Raw genomic sequence first — 18,734 nt, 5'->3', positions numbered from 1 at the left:
GCTATTGATATTTTCAAAAAAGCATACTTGTTAATTTTCTCTATTAACTGTCCATTTTAAAATTTCATTAAATTCTGCTTTTTATTATTTTCTTTCTTCTGCCTTCTTTGGGGTTCCTTTGCTCTTTTTCCAGTTTATTTTTAAGGTGGAGCATTGTATCATTGGTTTTAGATTTTTGTTTTCAAATTTAGGCATTTGAAGCTGTAAATCCCTCCTTAAGCACTACTGTAACATTATCTTGCACGTTTTGATATATTGTATCCAGTGGTTAATTTTATGGTTCAACTTGGCTTGACTATGGTGCCTAGTTATTTTGGTCAAATACTTGGCTAGATGTTACTGTGAAAGTAAGTGTGAATGTAATTAACATTTATGATCAGCAGACTTCAACTAAAGCAGATTACCTTCCAAAATGTAGGTGGGCTTCACCCAACTAGTTGAAAGCCTTAAGAGCAAACACAGGTTTCTTAATGAAGAAATTCTGCCTCAAGATTGCAACATAAAATCTTGACTGAATTTCCAGCCTGTCGTCCTGCTTAACAGATTTTAGGCTTAAGACAGTCACATCAACTTATCCTTTGAATTTCCAGACTACTGGCTTGACCTGCAAAATATTTTCAAATTTGTTTATTTCTTCTTTCAGTTGCAAATATTTAGAACTATATTATTTAAATTCTGTATATTTTGAGTTTTCCTAGATATGCTGTTTTTCCTGGTTTTTAAATCAAATTCTCTTGTGGTCAGAGGATACACTTTGTATGACTTTAGTGCTATGAAATTGTTGTAACTTGGAGTTCCCATTGTGGTGCAGCGGAAATGAATCTGACTAGGAACCATGAGGTTGTGGGTTTGATCCCTGGCCTCACTCAGTAGGTTAAGGATCTGGCGCTGCCATGAGCTATGGTGTAGGTTGCAGACGCAGCTCAGATACAGCGTTGCTGCGGCTATGGCATAGGCTGGCAGCTGTGGCTCCGATTCGACCTGAAGCCTGGGAACTTCCATATGCCATGGGTGCAGCCCTAAAAAGATAGAAGATAAAATAAATAAGTAATAAATAAATAAATAAAAAATAAAAAAAAAAGAAAAGAAAGAAAGAAATTGTTGTAACTTGCTTTGTGACTCAGAATGTTGTCTTGGTACATATACCATGTGAACTTGAAAAAAAAATTCCTTTCGTTGGATGTAGTGTTTTATGAATGTTAGTTAAACTGAAGTGTTTCAAGATGTTCAGATCTTCCTGATATTTTAATGTTTAGTTTCTTTGTCAATTATTGAAAAAAGTGGATGTTAAATCTTCTGTTTTAATTGTGTAGTAGTCTGTCTCTCCCTTCAATTCTTCAGTTTTTGATTCATGTAATTTGTTTTTGTCATTAGGTGAATATACATTTTAAAATTGTTACATCTTCTTGAGTGATCTCTTTTATCATTATGAAGTGTCTTTCTGCATCTCAGGTAATAGTTTTTATCTTAAAGTTTATTTAGTATTTGAAATCTTTTCATTTGATACAAAAATAGTCATTCTAGCCTTTTTTTCCATATTGTTTGCATGGTATAATTCCTTTCACCTATCTTTGCCTTTATATGGAAAGCTTATAATTTTAAGAGAGCTTTTTAAGACATATACTATTAATTTCTGCTTTTTAATTGGAGAGTTTTCTTTAGACCATTAATGTTTAATGCAATTATTGATATGGCTGGATTTAAATCTATCATTTTATAGTCGTCCCTCTGTATCCATGGGGATTGATTGCTTCCAGAACCCTGTGAATACCAAAATCAGTGGATCTTCAGGTCATGGCACACTGAAAGGGGATTTACTGCTGGGGGCAGACTTAAAAACTCACAAACCTGATGTATAAGACAAGACTGTCCACTTTGTTAATTAATTCTGAGATATGTAATATGAAATACTTAAGCCTGCACAGTTAGATTTTTGTATCTCTGTAGAAGAATGTACAAAGGAAATCAAATCATAATTTAATTGGCAGGTTGCTGAGGAAGCATGGTGTGATAGACTGAATAATAGCACTCAACATAGCCACATTCTTTCTTTCTTCTTCCTATTTTTTTTTTCCGTGGGATCTGAGCCGTGTCTGCAACATACACCACAGCTCACTGGCAACACCGGATCCTTAACCCACTGAGCAAGAGCAGAGATCGAACCTGTGTCCTTATGGATACTGGCTAGATTTGTTTCTGCCGCACCACAGTGGGAATTCCACAACATATCCACATTCTAATTTCTGAGTTTGTGTTACCTTATATGGCAAAAAACACTTTTCGCATGTGACTAGTTTAAAGATCTTGAGATGGGAAGGTTTGTATGCTAAATTATCCAGGTGGTTCCAATGTTATAACAGGAATCCTTATAAGACAGAGACAGATGATTAGGGTTGGAAAAAGCAGTATGACAACAAAAGCAAAGACGGGAGTGGTGTAGCCACCATCCAAGACACATTGCCAGTCACAGAAGCTGAAAGAGGAAAAGAAGGGATTCCTTCTGGGAGCCTTCTGAAGAAAGCTGCTGACACTGATTTTTGCCTCACTTCAGACTTCTAACCTCTAGAGCTATAAGAGAATAAATTTATGTTGTTTTAAGCCATTTAGTTTACGGAAATTTGTTACATCAGCAATGGAAAACCAATACACACGGGATCAAGAAAAAAGTCAGAGGAGTCAAATATTTAATGGAAATAGGCTAAGATGGTTTGGTTTATCCATCTAATCATAGGGCTGAATAATGAAAGTCTATTGAACAAAACTTGATAAAGTGTGGGTGTGTACTACCGTAATTTGATTTTATGATTTTATGAAGTCTTTTTTTAAATGAGTACATTTTAAGAATTAAGGTATAGTTGTGATTTTATGAAGTCTTTTAAATGCTACATTGACCGACTCATCCATTTCCAACTGTTACAATCTTAACTTTGGATATTTATTATACACTTGGAGGTCTCAAGTAAGTTGTGCTTTTGTGAGACCAGTTCTGTTTTTGTAGGTTTGATTTTGCATAATTTCACTTTGATCAATTCTCTGTTGATATAAAATTTCATTCTCATAGGTCAAGCTAATTCCCATTATTACCAGTGAAATAGCCAAGTATCTTTTGGGATTCCAAATACTAAGCCTACAAGAAGGAGGTTGGTTCACAGGCAAACAAAAAATCATTTCTTGAATCTTAAAGTCCCCTTATCATCACGTAAAATAGAAAACTTAGTATCTAACAGTTGCCTAATAATCATGCGGATAAGGCAACAGCAAATGTTTATTTGGATAAATAACCCTAACCTCTTATTTTTTTACTGATACAAAGTGATAACTTTTTCAATGAGAAAGTACAATTTGCTGATGTTCCTTAGTTTCACCTTTACAATCAGCTTATTTTACTTGACATCTTTAAATGAGGAAATTACAAGATTTTTCAATGTATAGTGTCACATACTGCAACTCAGTTCTCAAGGGTAATGCTCAATTCTATAATTCTCCATTGTTGCACAATGGAGTGTAAAATTTTTGAAACATAAATTCCTTAGAAAGTTTACAGGAATAGAAGATAAAATAATTAAACTGAATAACCACATATGCTAAAGCTCTGTTGTGTGTGTGTGTGTGTGCATAGCAATCCAAATCAGACTCCATTTCCTCATTTTAATGCTAAAATTCTTAGCTATATCTAAATTCTTAGCATATCTTCTGAGCTACATTTGTGTTCTGTTCAAAACATATTTGCATTTTAAAAACTTTTTCCAAAAAGAATAAAAGAGGAAGCTCTTTTAAATAGAGAGCTTCTAAGACTGGTAAAATTGCCAGGGTAGGAGGCATAAGACCTTTCCTGGCATGTTAACCATTATTCTTGGAGAAGGAAAGTAAAATGCTAAATGATTGTCTGAGAAGTCTTTTAAGTAATAATTTCTTATTAAAGATAGTGGTTTCAAAGTTGGGAGACTGGTAAAAAGAACTTCAAAAGCAGAGCTTGACCATAGAAGGGATAAAGTTCCCACCATGGCCCAGTGGGTTAAGAACCTAACTGCAGTGGCTTGGGTCATTGTGGGGATAGGGGTTTGAAACTGAGCCAGCACAGTGGGTTAAAGGATAGGGTGTAGTCACAACTATGGGTCAGATTTGGCCTGGGAACTTCCATATGTTTCAGGTATGGCCATAAAAATAAAAAACAAAATAGAAGGGATAACTACCATTGGAAGGGGACATTTTAGAATTTCAACCAGGGAGCAAGCTAATAACAGGATGGGGAACAGAAGAAGGCAGTGCAGCCTGAAGTCAGATTCTGAGGCCACCTCAAGAACACCTGGGGACTTGGGGTTGGGGAGTGGGGTGAAGGTGGTTGGGGAGAAGCCCATAGCCAGGTGCAGTGGGTTACTTTCAGAGGTAATTTTCCTAGAGGAGTCAAAATGATAACAAGATGAGATTAAAACTGGTCTGTTGTCCATCACTGAAACAGATGGTGTTTGCAAGCCCAATAACTGGACCAGAGATTTTTTTTTTGTCTTTTTGCCTTTTCTAGGGCCGCTCCTGTGGCATATGGAGGGTCCCAGGCTAGGGGTCCCATCGGAGCTGTAGCCGTTGGCCTATGCCAGAGCCACAGCAAGGGGGGATCTGAGCAACGCCGGATCGTTAACCCACTGCGGGAGGCCAGGGATGAAACCCGCAACCTCGTGGTTCCTAGTCAGATTCGTTAACCACTGCGCCACGACGGGAACTCCCAGAGATTTTTTTTTTTGCCAGAGGTCCATGAACTCTTCAGGAATCCATGGACAGACTAGGAAATATGCAATTTCCTGAAATTGTTTACAAAATGTGTGCATATATGTTTGTAGACTTTTGTAGGGGTAGATGTCCCATAATTTATATTAAATTCTCACAGGGGCCATGGTCTCCAAAATGCTAAGACTGCCAACTCTAGGCTCAGAGGTGATAAACCGGTGGGCTGTGTACCATTATATGTCATGGTGTTCTGGCTGCAATGCATGCCAAAAACCTGTGATGAAGGCAAGTCTGAAGCTTAAACCTAATCTAACCAGTCTAGCATCCATTTTAAAAAAATTCAAGTATTTATATAACCACATGCCCCCAGCAGGCGTGTGGATTGTGCCATCTCAGCTCACTGAATCAGTTTAAGGCTGTTGGAATAGAAATAGAAGGGGCTTATTAAATTTACAGATCCCTGGGAAGGTCTGGAGTAGTTCTTTGGAATTTGTAATTTTATGAAGTTCTCTATGATATCACTACTCAAAGAGGAGAGAATAGCAACAATGATATCACTTAAGGACTTGTAAGAAATACAGAATCCACGAGCATTTCCCCTCCCCACTTCCACTACCTATTAAACAAGAATCTGCATTTTAACACCATCCTTGGGTGCTCTGTATATGCATTAAAGTTTGAGAAAAGTTTTAGGCACTACCAGCCTAAAAGTCCTCTTTCTCTTTTTCTTTCTCCTCACTGATATAAAGGGATTCTAATTAGGGTAATAAAAATATTTTATTAGGTATGGCTTGTTCTTTCAAAGCATCTTATACATATTTTTGCACTTGATTATTAAAAAACAAGCTATATGATAGCTTCTTAATAAAGTAACATTATGTATGAGTTAGTGCTCTGCTAGGAGATGAATTTACACATTGACACGTTATTAGAAACCTGAGAAAAAGAAATATTTAAGTAAAATCAGTTTCCAGCATTAGAACCATTAGTCACTTTCCAAATGTACTTTCTTTTTAAAAAGTTTTTTATTATAGTCGATTTACATTGTTCTGTCAGTTTCTGCTGTACAGCAAAGTGACCCAGTCATACATTCATACACACTCATCTTTCATCATGTTTCATCACAAGTGTTGTGCTTTCGATGTCCCTTGACTCTTTTAGAAGCAGCAGCTTGAATCTTCAAAACACTTAGCTCTGTGTAGCCACCCTTGTAGGGTTCTTTTTATTTAATTTATTTTTTAAATTTTTTATCAGATTAAGATAACAGGAGACTGTCCATCTCTTCTGAGTGCCTTAAGTGAGTGGATGTTCTCCAAATACTAAAGGAGAAACAAAGCACATGAAAATACATTTCTGCATGGGCTTGCCATATTCAGATTTTATTAAGTTTTTTTTTTGTTAGTTCATTTGTTTTGTTTTTTGGTTGGTTGGTTGGTTGGCATCCAGCCCCTTGTCAAGGGCCTCTTAGCACTGTGGATCTCTTTTCCGTGGTTAGAAAACTCAAAGGAATATGGAGCACGTGTTTTCTTGCTATACGTGTTCTAATCAGAACATGATTAACTGGTTTAATGATCAGTCAAGAAAGCTGCAGGTTTTTCCCTCTGTCCTCCTTGAACCTTCTTTGCTCCCTCACTTATCATTAGTGAGCTCCTAATAATAATTTATTTAACCACCCTCTGCATTTTTATAATCTCTAGTTTTTTTTTTGTTTTTTTTTTTCCTGTAGCAGATTTAAGGCTACTTCTCATGAGTGACCTGGCCCTTTTCTGATCATTAGAAGGAAATAGTTTTAAAATATCCCCTATCACAGTTTCCTGCACAGATGCTCCTTCAAGCTGCTTGGTAGCCCAGAGCAATACCACAATCACTGCACCCATGTGCTCCAGAAAGTTTCCAACCAGAAGGAAAAAAAAAAAATCACTGCTTAGCCATGAAATTCAGCCCTGGAAAACCATAATTTAATTGGAAATTGGACACAGACAATTACAGTAAAGATTGGGTCCTTTCCAATTAATTTTAAAATTTTGTTTTAATTAAAAAAATGTGAGCATTGGTAATTGTGAGAGAAATAATAATGGTCCAAAGACATCCATAGCCTAACCCTCAGACTTGGTAGCTATGTTACCTTTCACGGCAAAAGGGGAATTACTGATGTGATTAAATTAAGGGTCTTCAGATGGGAAGTGTATGTTGGGTTACCCAGGTGGGCCCAATCAGAACGTCATCGCAGGTGTTCTTATAAGAGTGGGGTAGGCAGTCCCCAGTCAGTAGTAGATGTGAAGATGGTGGCAAGAGGTGGGAGTGAGGCCAGAAAGCAGCCAGGAGCCAAGGGTGGTAGGAGGTTTTTAGAAGCTGAAAAGACAAGAAAGTATATTGTACCTGGGAGCCTCCAGAAAGCACAAGCCCTGCCAACACCTTGGCTTGAGCCCAGTGAGACTGATTTTGGACTCCTGACCTCCAGAACTGTAAGAGAACAAGTTTGTGTTGTCACTAAGTTTGATGTTTATAGCATTGACAAGAAAGCCATTGCAGTTCTATAGAAACCTTACTAGTTATTCTATAATTTCATATAATTGCATTTTTAAACTTAAAAATGGCTATATTGTGGGTATTACTAGCTCTCTGTCCTTAAAAATGTTAATTAAAAACAATTCTTTATTTTGACATTATTAGCAACCTATCACATGTTTAGAAATAACTAGTCTGTAAGGGTTATGAGTAAATTATGGTTTGGTCTGAGTTAAAGTTGTTTCACCCCATGTGGCACAGAGCATGACATTGATATGGCAAGTTCTTAGAGTTTGTGGTTGACTTTTTTTTTGAGTCAGAAAAATGTACATTCAAATCCTTGTTCTGCAACTTCTTTATTTGTAGAAGGTAGGAACTTACCTTCTCTAAGCTTTGAATTCCTTATAAGTAAATAGGGATCACAGGGAAGCTGTGACGATTGTATTAAATGATGCATGCAGAACGCTTAGCAGAGTTTCCACTGATAGTAACTACTATTGGTTGTTTAAAACTTCAGTAGGCTTGGGTAGTACACCAATGTTGGTTAACGATGACTGAATCTGAGCCACACCTGGACGTACTATTGCAGCTGAACCTAAAGAATCTAGGTAATGAGAAATCTGATAATCAATTAGCCAGCTGGAGAGAATAATCTTAAGAGTGGAAAGAAACTATATCTTAGGAGCATGTGTTCTCACCTGGAAACACAATATTCTCCCAAGGAAGTAATGTGTATCCTGCTCTGTTCTATATGTGGAGAAAAACAACAAAACATAGCCTGATGTGCTTACTGTGTGGAAGGTCATTCTTTCCTATGATGTATTAATTTCCTAGCAAAAGATAACACTCTGCCTTGGTTCTCATTAGAGAATGGAATAACTAGCAAGGTGTCAGTGTGGAAAAAAATAGCGTTGTTACAATGTTGGATGTAATCATGCTGTTTGCTACTTGGGGGTTGCTACTGAATTTCAAAAGCTTTTTTTTTTTTTTAATATGTTCTCATATGTGAAATATCGAGGCAAAACATTCACTATCCTATATCAAAAAACCACTTACTGATCTCCTTATTGCTGAAATGAGGCCTAAATGTTCACATGCAACCCAGAAGATTGACAGAGAAGGAAGTCACTTTTAAAATGCTGTACTAGAAAGACTCCCAACTAGATAGGAAGTAGGTGCCATAGCCTGACTAGGATGTTTGAACACCTTAGGGCCCACTGTGTTCCTCTTCTACGTTGTCACACTTAATCCTAATGGAATATTGAACAGTGTTGCACCAGGATGGACAGGCCTGGTTCTTGTCCCAGATTCATCATCAACCAAACAGGGGACCGTGGACATCGCTATCCTCATCAGGTCCCCAGGCATCAATTTGTTCAATTTGTATATCGCCTTTGCAAATTTTGCAACACGAATATATCTGTATCCTAATTCAATATTCTTTTAAGTTGACTCATTTTTAAAACTTTTAAAGGAAACGTTCTAGCATGGCTGCAAATTACAAAAAACTGATGTTGTATCATAAACAACCATGAACCATAAAATTAAAACTTGAGAATAAAACCTTTTTACTTAGTTCAAGATCAGATCGAGGAGGTAGTCTGAAGATCAGGAGAGGAATGAGCCCTGGACCAGTTTAAACTAACTCTTCCTTCTCATGAGAGATGTGGGGATATAAATTAGGGCACCATACTGATAGGCAGCCTGGCAACTCAATAGAGAAAGTCTGATAGCAAGCTTTAGAGATGAGTCCTATGTAGGCTGGGGATGTTGGCTACCTAGGAAAAGGTCTGCTTTCAAGGAATGCTGTATAAGTCACGACTGGGAGGATTGACAATGGATGATATTGGTCATAGACCTGCTCTTTAGAGGAAAGGAGTTTGCATGAATTAGGTGAAAGGTTCAAGCCCTCCAAGAAAGTAGCTGGAATGCACAGCCCACTTTAGTCTTTGAGGTGAACCAGAGAGAGAGACTGGGATTGGAAATCAGTAGAAAGGGTGACACAAACACAGTGGACATGGCAGAAAAATTAGTCTACCACCTAGGCATGGGCCTACCAGCTGCTAGTGGTGTGGGGTGATTCCTGATGGGCTACCAGCTTGACTTCTCTCTGGTCCAGGGTGTTGTGTAACTAAGCTAATAGTTACTAACCATGACAGGCAGTTCAGATTCTGAGGGGATGTGCAAATTCCTTAGTCATTAGTACAACTTAAAATGCATGTACTTTTGGGAGGTACATTTACATTAGGAATAACTCATATTTACTTGGTCATTACTATGTGCTGAGCACTGTGCTAACACCTTCACATGCTTTATGTCCTATTATCACTATTTTCGATAGGCAAGCACTATCATTTTCCCCTTTCTTAACTGAACAAAATATGTAGGAGAGGTTAAGTAAGTGGCCCCAAGTCACACAGGTAATCAATCAGTGGTGATGCTGGAATTCAAACTTGGGTTGTCTTGTCTGGATAGCCTGGGTTCTCAAATCACACAAGCATGTTACCCCTAAAAGACCAGAGGCTCTCAGGATTGACCCCATTAGTTATGGGAGACAGGAACTTTCAGAGATGAAGGCTTTGACCTTGGATACCTCCCACTATAAAACACCCCCTCCTGGCCTCAGCAGCAGCAGTTGTATGAGTGTCCATCTCTGTAGGGTCTGGAGAGTTTTTGGTGCTCCACCCCTGCATCTTTGAATTAGCCCATTTTGCATAAATCCAAGTACTTCCTGGGCTGCCTTGACCCTCAGCAGAGAATCCAATGCATCTTGTGGCGAGGAGTCTGCAGTGTTATCCCAGGACAGTCAGCACATTACATAGTGTTACCCATTAATTTGAAAAATTGGTGTCAAAATCAGGTGAGAGAGGACAAAGCAGTTGGATCAGATGTTAGGTATTTGACTCTGTCACTGAGAACAAACAGCAGCACCAAGACTGAGGAGGAACAGAGCAAGCGGGAGTCGTTGTAGCAAGAGGCTGACATATGCAGGAGCCACTGAATCTCAAACCAAAGCTGGTTCTTAACAGGGACACTGTAGTGATTTTATTTCTTTAACTGACCAGTTGGACAAACTTAATAGAACCAGGTGTTTGTTAGCGGAACAGTTTCTCCTCTTTGCCATATTTCTGCCCCAGCAAGAACGATGTATATGGTAGTGCAGACAGGTGAGCACTTGGACAATTATATTCAGGAGCCTAATATGTATAGTGAAGAAGAGGCTGGTGTAAATCGGTGATTGTCAACCCTGGCTGTTTGTCGAAATCACTTGGGGACTTTTTAAAAACTGTGACTGCTTTGGCTCCACCCTCAATGTTCTAATTTAATTGGAGCTCTGGCATAAGTGGATTTTAAACCTCCCAGGGTGATTTTAAAAGTACAGCCAAGTTTGAGAACCTTTGTATGAATCATTTCAAGTAAGCCTGTCTTGGATTTCTCTGGGAGGAAAGTGTTTCTCCCTGGCAGGATGGCCTGACGTGAAAATCTGAGTGGAGAGTCCTACTTGGGGGCTGGGCTGGGCATTTTCATTCTGGTTGTTTGCAGATCATGTCTGTGCTGCCTCAGCTCACTTGTCCCTTCTATCACATGGGTGCCACCCACCACCTTGGCAGAGATAAGTGTCAGAACCTATGGGGGAGAGAGAAGAGATGGAAGCCAGAGCCTCCCATAAAGCCTGGTATACAGTAGGTGTCCATTACATGTTTTTTGATTGAATATGAGAGGAGAGGGGATGTTGTATTCACTTTGGACTTTTATATACACTTAATGAGATAGTTAATTTTATGTATCAACTCGGCTGGGCACAGGGTGCCCAGATACTTGGTCAAATATTCCGGCTATTTCTTGGAGGGGGTTCTTGGATTAGCTTAACATTTAAGTTGATGCACTGAATATATCCAGACAAAACTTTGCTTAAAAAAGACACATGCACCTGCATGTTCATTGCAGCTCTATTCACAATAGGCAAGACATGGAAACAACCCAAATGTCCACCGACAGATGATTGGGTTAGGAAGAAGTGGTATATATACACAATGGAATACTACTCAGCCATAAAAAGAATGACATCATGCCATTTGCAGCAACATGGATGAAACTAGAGACTCTCATACTGAGTGAAGTAAGTCAGAAAGAGAAAGACAAATACCATATGATATCACATATCTAGAATCTAATATAAGGCACAAATAAACCTTTCCATAGAAAGGAAAATCATGGACTTGTAGAATAGACTTGTGGTTGCCAAGGGGGAGGGGAAGGGAGTGGGGTGGTTGGGGAGCATGGGGTTAATAGATACAGACTATTGCCTTTGGAATGGATTACCAAGAAGATCCTGGTGTATGGCACTGGGAACTATGTCTAGTCACTTATGATGGAGCATGACAATGTGCAAAAATAGAATGTGTACATTTATGTGTAACTGGGTCACCATGCTGTACAGTAGGAAAATTGTATTGGGGAAATAACTATTAAAAAATAATAATAACAAATAGAAAAAAATAAGTTGATGCCCTGAGTAAAGCAACTTGTTCTTCTTATGTGAGTAGCCCTCGCTCCATCAGTTAAAGGCCTGAACAGAACAAAAAGGTTGACCCTGCTCTAAGAGGAATTTTGTGCCAAGCTGCCTTTGAACTGGGTCAGAGAACAGGCTTTTTTACGCCTTCAGACTTGGCTGAAACTTGCCAACTCCTGGGTCTGGAGGCTGCTGGAATTCCATTGAAAATCACACCACCAGATCTTCTGGTCTCCAGCTTGGCAACTGCTGGTCTTAGGACTGTCAGCCTTAATGATTGGTTGAACCAATCCCTTATAATAAATTTCATACATATACATGTATACATGCACATACACTACTAATTCTTACTCTCTCTTCTCTATGAAAAATCAAAAGGCTATTCTTTGTGGTAGCAGTATTTTCTGAAATAACTAGTGGCTATTATATTTTTTTTCCTCAACCTCAGCTAGAATGACCTTCAGGATGTAAAAATATTCAATTCAATCTAAAAAACTGATTGAGGCTCTACTAGGTGTTAAACAGAGGTGTAATGCATTAGATTTGCCATATTCTATCTATCCAGTGTCCCGCCTTCCCCAGTGTTGCCCCTCCTAAAGGGAGACAAGTAATCATTAAGGCTAGTAGTTAGGCTTCGGCTCTTCCACTGTTGTGGCCTAGGTTGAATCCCTGGTCTGGGAACAGGATCCCACACCAAGCTGCTTCATACCATGGCCAAAAAAAGAAAGAAAGAAAAAAAAAGAATCTTAAGGTTATTTATCGTTATTATAATAGAAATATATACAGGTTATAGTAGGGCTGAAATGAAGGGAACCGTTATTCCACCCAAAGATCTGAGGGAGCCTTTGTTGTGCAGGGTGAAACCTAATTTATTTTTCCTTATATTCTGTGTGATTCAAGGGAGCAGTCACCCCAGAAGCTTTCATACCACTGAGCAAGGTATTTGGGAGCCCTTGTTTCTTCCCCAAGAGGGACAGACCTAAGAGAACTTGCACTGTGTTTTTTGTTGTTGTTGTTATTGTTGTTTTTGTTTTTCTTATGGTCGCACTCACAGCATATGGAAATTCCCAGGCTAGGGGTCAAATCTGAGCTACAGCTGCTGGCCTACACCACAGCCATAGCAACTCAGGATCCAAGGTGCATTTGCAAACTACACCACCTTTCACAGCAATGGCAGATCCTTAACCCACTGAGTGAGGCCATGATTTGAACCCACATCCTCATGCATCCTAATTGGGTTCCTTCCTGCTGAGCCACAAGAGGAACTCCCCATTGCAGTACTTTGAGTGAGTGCCAGAAACCACACTTGTCCTCCAGCTTGGAGAGGGCTGGTAAGATGACTGATACAGGGCAATTTGCTGGCCTTCAGTCTGGAGGGTACTTGATGGTAGAGGAGAGAAAAAAGGAGTTTTCTAGTATAAGAATGAAAAGTCAGGCACTCTGAGGGCCAGGTGTGTTCAGCAATTGAGTTTGAACATCCAGGTGGCTCCAGGATGAAGCACAATGGCTTATTTCCTGCATTTTCTTCCCCATCAGATAGCTACCAGATGATAAGTGACATTCGACTGGCTGATAAATGTTGATCTATAGTTGTGAACTCATAATTACTTACATTTGTCTGGTCTGATTTGCTACAAATGTCAAGATGCTTGGAAAGCCCAGATCATTTTTAGGCACCAGACAGCAACTGCATATAGGAAAAAACAGATGCAAGGAGAGCTCTCATAGGAGGCTGATGTCTCCCACCTCTCTGAGTAGCACTTACCTGCTTCTGATCATATGATAAGGGGTTCATACATGGGAAGGGGGCAAAACTGATAGGGAATAGCAGACTCTTGTTGCTTACTAAGCACACTGCAGGACTCCTAAATGCCCCACCCCCTACCCCCGCCCCATTGCAACTGGGCTATTTGCTATTGAAGAAAATCCAGCTATACATGGACTTCCGCAGTTCAAACCTGTTACCCCAGGTCAAGTACACCAACAAAATGACGGGAAGTACACTGGACAGATTGCCTTGGTCAAGTGAACTGACAGTTGATCATTTCACCAGTCTTGCTTGCCAAAATGGAACTGTGCTCAAAAGAATTGATACTTCTTCAGAGGTGACCTTTGTATATTCATTACTAAACAGTTTTCAAGAATAATCTCTTGACTTTAGCTAAACAGAGAGTGACTTGCTGGGAATATGACACAGAAGGTGAGAGTTGTGAAGAGAGGAAGCAGCCAGAAATAAGCAGGATTGGAGGTTGATCTGATGTTGTTGATGAAAAATTAGTTAGTTGATTTAAAACAAAAGGAAAATTTTATTTGAGCCAAATTGGGAACACCAACTCAGAAAGCTCTGAGAATGGTTCCACCCACTGTAAGTCAAGGCACAATTGTACATGTGTTTTGAGATAGAGGGCTATAATTTAAGTGATGTATTACTGAAAGTTTACACAATCCAGATCTAAGCATCATCATGGCCTCTTACAAGATGAAGAAAGAATGTTCATCTTTTAAGGAGTTGTTTTGTTGATGCTAGAAGAATGTTGTTCTTATGGTTGAGCAGGTATTTCTACTAATAAGGGTGGCTTGACTGATGCAAAACACAAGATACACCATGCACAGTGGGGAGAGATAGGAAGCCAAAGGGAAAGGGGAGGTTTTTCTTTATGTTTAAATTTCTCTTCGTCTTGCCATAAAATGAGTTGCATTTTGCAGTGTACAGAACATGATAAAACAGAATTGTAGTTCTCATTGTGGCTTAGTGGGTTAAGAACCTGATGTCTACATGAGGATGCGGGTTTTTAATCCCTGGCTTTACTCAGTGGGTTAAGGAACTGGCATTGCCGCAAAGTGTGGCAACTGTTGCAGATGCGGCAGGGATCTAGTGTTGCTGTGGTTATGACTAGGCTGGTAGCAGCGGCTCTGATTTGATCTCTAACCTGGAAACTTCCATATGCTGCAGATGTGGCCATAAAAAGAAACCAAAATCCCAGAAAACTTCCTTGCAAACCTATTTCATCCTATCAGGCAGTTTCTCTTAAATTCCTCAAGGGTATTTGTGTTAAAAATGCTCTAACTGATTTTAGGGGTCAACTCCCTGTTGATATGCATCAAGGTTAGTACTCTTAAACTGGTTTGGGGGGAAAGGCTCCAAATATCAATGTCTGTTACATTCTTGTTTCTTCATTTAAGTTGGCCTGTTCACTGAGGTCATGTATTAACCTGCATTATGAAAACTTCACTTACTGAGGGTGCCACACCTGGCAGAAGGTACAGCCAGGGTCTTAACTATGATGACACCTGCCTCTATGAGAAGTAATGTTACCTGTTGGCATGGGTTTAACTTTTCCATTTGACAAGGAGAAGACCACCAGCTGTTTGATTTGGACTCAATTTATTGAGAAAAAAGAAAAACGAAATAGTGCTGATGTTGTGTCTGCTGCTTCTAATTTTTTTTTTCTGCTTTTGATTAAATCAGTTTGGATGAATTGAAGTCAAAGCCTCTGCACTCGTATGCTATGAAATCTTTTTTTTTCTCTGTCAGATCAACTCAGAATGTTCACAGCTGTGAAATTTGGGAATACGCTTCAGGGATAAGAATGAAATGAATTGCAGAAACTCACCCCATACCATGTGGGCCCTATCTTTCAATCCTGTGCAACCAGACTGGATCTGCTTGCAAGGAAGTTGAGACATCTCAGTGAGCAATGCTACCTAGGCTCTTTATAAGACTGGACTCTGAGCCAGGTTACCTCTTAAGATTTCATCCAGTGGTAAATTTTCATTTTATGACAAGCTGGCTTCAGTTTATTAAAAAGAATTACTTTGAGAAATAGTGGAAAGGGGAATTTTATTTTTTAATGATTGTTATTTTTTCCATTATAGTTGGTTTACAATGTTCTGTAAATTTTCTACTGTACAGCAAGGTAACCCAGTCACAAATACACACACACACACGTACACACATATATATACATTCTTTATCGCACATTATCCTCCATCATGCTCCATCACAAGTGATTAGATGTAGTTCTCAGTGCTCTTGAGCAGGTTTTCATTGCTTATCCATTCCAGATGTAATAGTTTGCATCTATTAACCACAGATTCCCAGTCCATCCCACTCCCTCCCCCTCCCCCTTGGCAACCACAAGTCTGTTCTCCAAGTCCATGAGTTTCTTTTCTGTGGAAAGGTTCAAAACTTTCCTTGAAAAAGACACATGCACCTGTATGTTCGCTGCAACGCTATTCATAATAGCCGAGACTTGAAAACAACCTAAACATCCATTGACAGATGAATGGATTATGAATGGAATACTACTCAGCCATAAAAAAGAAGAAAATAATGCCTTTGCAGCAACATGTATAGAACTAGAGACTCTCATACTAAGTGAAATAAGTCATAAAGAGAAAGACAAATACTAGATGATTTCACTTATCTTTGGAATCTAATATACGGCACAAATAAACCTTTCCAGAGAATTTATTCCTAGATAGAAAATATTTTGAAGTTGGTGGTAAAGTATGCAGGTGAAGCGCTGTTGCTTTGGGTCATCACTATTACTTCATAAAGATTTTACCCAAGCAAGGATATGTCCTTATACATGATGAAGGTGCTTCATGACTGAATGTCAGTGTCAGTCTTTGGAATTGGTGTGTGAGGCAACAGACATTATCTGTTGGAGGCAGTTAACCACAGTTATCCACCCAGAAAGAGTTGACAGGAAACCAGAAAAGAAGTGAAATTCTTCCATATGTTGCCTGTGGCTGTTATTGCCAGCAGAACAAATCAGTTACAAAGCAACAGATCTGTCTGCAAATCCAGATCACAGTTCCATCAGGCTAGGATGTTTGGACAGTAGCTGAGGAAATCTGAATCTGGAGACTTCTAAGGAATTCCAGTGGGCTTGAGGCAGTTGACTCAGCCTTTATTGAAAGCCAGGCTGGTCTGATGAATAGGCTGCTTTCTATGTTGTATAAATCAGAGTTTGTGGCCAGGAAATTTCCTGGGGATGTTATACCCTGAGACACAGTCCTGGCCAGTCATGGTCCTCTGGTCTCATGACCTCAGTGATGTGTTCAGAGAGCCACACAACTAGAACAGGCCAATCCCTGAGCCTGGGGATGGGGTTCTGTTATTGGCAGCCCCGATCAAGAATACATGAGTCTCATGAAAGAAGATTCCTTGAAAGAAAGAAGCATGTTATCCAAGGAAAGCAGTGGTGCTGGACCACCATGTGATAAGGATGGCAGATGCCCACTATAGGGGAAGTGGGATGACAAATAATGAGCCAGGAAAGGGAAAGAGAGAACAAGATTTCAGTTAGAGCAAGAAATAGAAGGGGGTCAGTGTATGAGTGAAAAAATAACTCACTGAACTGGTAAGAGTGTTTGTACTGGGGGAGTGAGGGGTCATTTTGAGGAAATGATCACTATTTAAACCATATAATGTGTGGTATTGACACTTCCCAGCACTTTTTTTTTTTTTCTTTTTAGGGCTGCACCTGCAGCATATGGAAATTCCCAGCAAGGGGTTGAATCAGAGCTGCAGCTGCCTGCCTCCACCACAGCCACACCAGATCTAAGCCGCGTCTGCCACCTATACAACAGCGCATGGCAATGCTGATCTTTAACCCCCTGAACAAGGCCAGAGATCATATCTGCATCTTCATGGATCCTAGTTGGGTTCATTACCACTGAGCCACAACGGGTACTCCTCCCAGCACATTTTACACATTGTTTTTTACAAGCAGGAAAACATTGATTTCAGAACATTTAGAGTCTACCTGTGGTCTAACATTGAGGATATAATGGTGAATGAGAGCCTTACCCCCAGAAACTTGCTGCAGATGACTTCAAAGAGATTTCCACCATGGGAATCCAGAGAGCTTTATGCTCTTCTGTGGAATAGCTGAGGTATATACAGTTGGACTTAGGGGATAAACTGAGTAACATACCTAGTACAGCATGCATGTTTCCAAAAGAAGTTCCACAATGAATACTAACTCCTCTTCCTTATGTCTTCAAAATTCTTTGAATGTTAGTCATTTTTGAATTAAAGAAACCAGTACTGCATTATTAGGAAAATGACCTTTTGGAGAATCAGTGATATTGCTCTGTTTACTTAAGACATGGTTAAATTTATTATACACATTTAGAGGAAGTTCCCTGGTGGCCTAATGATTAAGGATCCAGCATTTTCATTGCTGCGGCTTGGATAACTGTTATGGCTCGGGTTTGATCCCTGGCCCGGGAACTTCTGCATGCTGGAGGTAAAGCCAAACAAATAAATAACCATACTTAGAAAATGATTTATGAGGATTGGAAAATATTTTCTTCCTCAAAGTTTCAAGGGCTCAGAGGACAACAAAGGCAGACAGGAGCATGGTTAATGTTGTCCTAGGTACAGGCAAGAGAAATCACGTGCGCCTAGAAGCTTGCATGTGTGGGATCTTTGTTGTACATTTCTGATTTGGCAGCTTCTCTAAGGATCACACCACATTTTCCTAAGCTAATAGTGGCTTTTGCCTCAAAAATCATTATTGAAGGCAAGGTCCTAAAACTCACACCTGAAGAAAATCAAAAGATCAATTCTGAAGGATCATGTCTCACTTGCACAGCAGAGTGACCCGGGTGGGAAAGCGAGGTCATTACCCACGTGGAAAGTCTAGGGCTAAACTGGCACAGTGTTAAGCCCCATGAAGCAGGTGCAGAGCTGTGGTGGGCAAACAAGGCATGAGGCAAATCCAGGGCTCATAAGAGGATGGAGAGGAGCGTCGAGATCACCCTGAGGTCAGCTCAGTAGAATGGCCGAGGCGGCTAGTTAAGTTCTCAGCGTCTGCATGGGCACCAGAGAAATGCCTTGAAAAAAGCATTTTCTAGTGGTTCAAAGCTGCATCATCCAACTCAATGCCCGGCAATAAAGAAGGTATTGGGGCTGGGGGAGATGATTTGATTTTTACAGAGAAACTCAGCAAAACCATTTAAAAGGACTTCTAAAAAT

At 39.7% G+C, this 18,734-nt stretch overlaps 1 long non-coding RNA gene across 2 annotated transcripts in view; it reads left to right on the top strand.

Moving 5' to 3' along the window:
* The first annotated feature begins 6,991 nt into the window (after positions 1–6,991).
* Positions 6,992–18,734, top strand: part of LOC125115948 (uncharacterized) — a 238,841-nt gene continuing 227,098 nt past the window's right edge. For both annotated transcript variants that reach the window (XR_007132209.1, XR_007132210.1), the window contains exon 1: positions 6,992–7,187. This is a non-coding gene — a long non-coding RNA (uncharacterized LOC125115948). The remainder of the gene's footprint in view (positions 7,188–18,734) is intronic.

Source organism: Phacochoerus africanus, chromosome 15 (genome assembly GCF_016906955.1).
Source record: "Phacochoerus africanus isolate WHEZ1 chromosome 15, ROS_Pafr_v1, whole genome shotgun sequence".
NCBI classification, from domain to species: Eukaryota; Metazoa; Chordata; class Mammalia; order Artiodactyla; family Suidae; genus Phacochoerus; species Phacochoerus africanus.
Note: the sequence above shows the minus strand (reverse complement) of the source record. Positions and strands in the feature narration are given on the sequence as shown.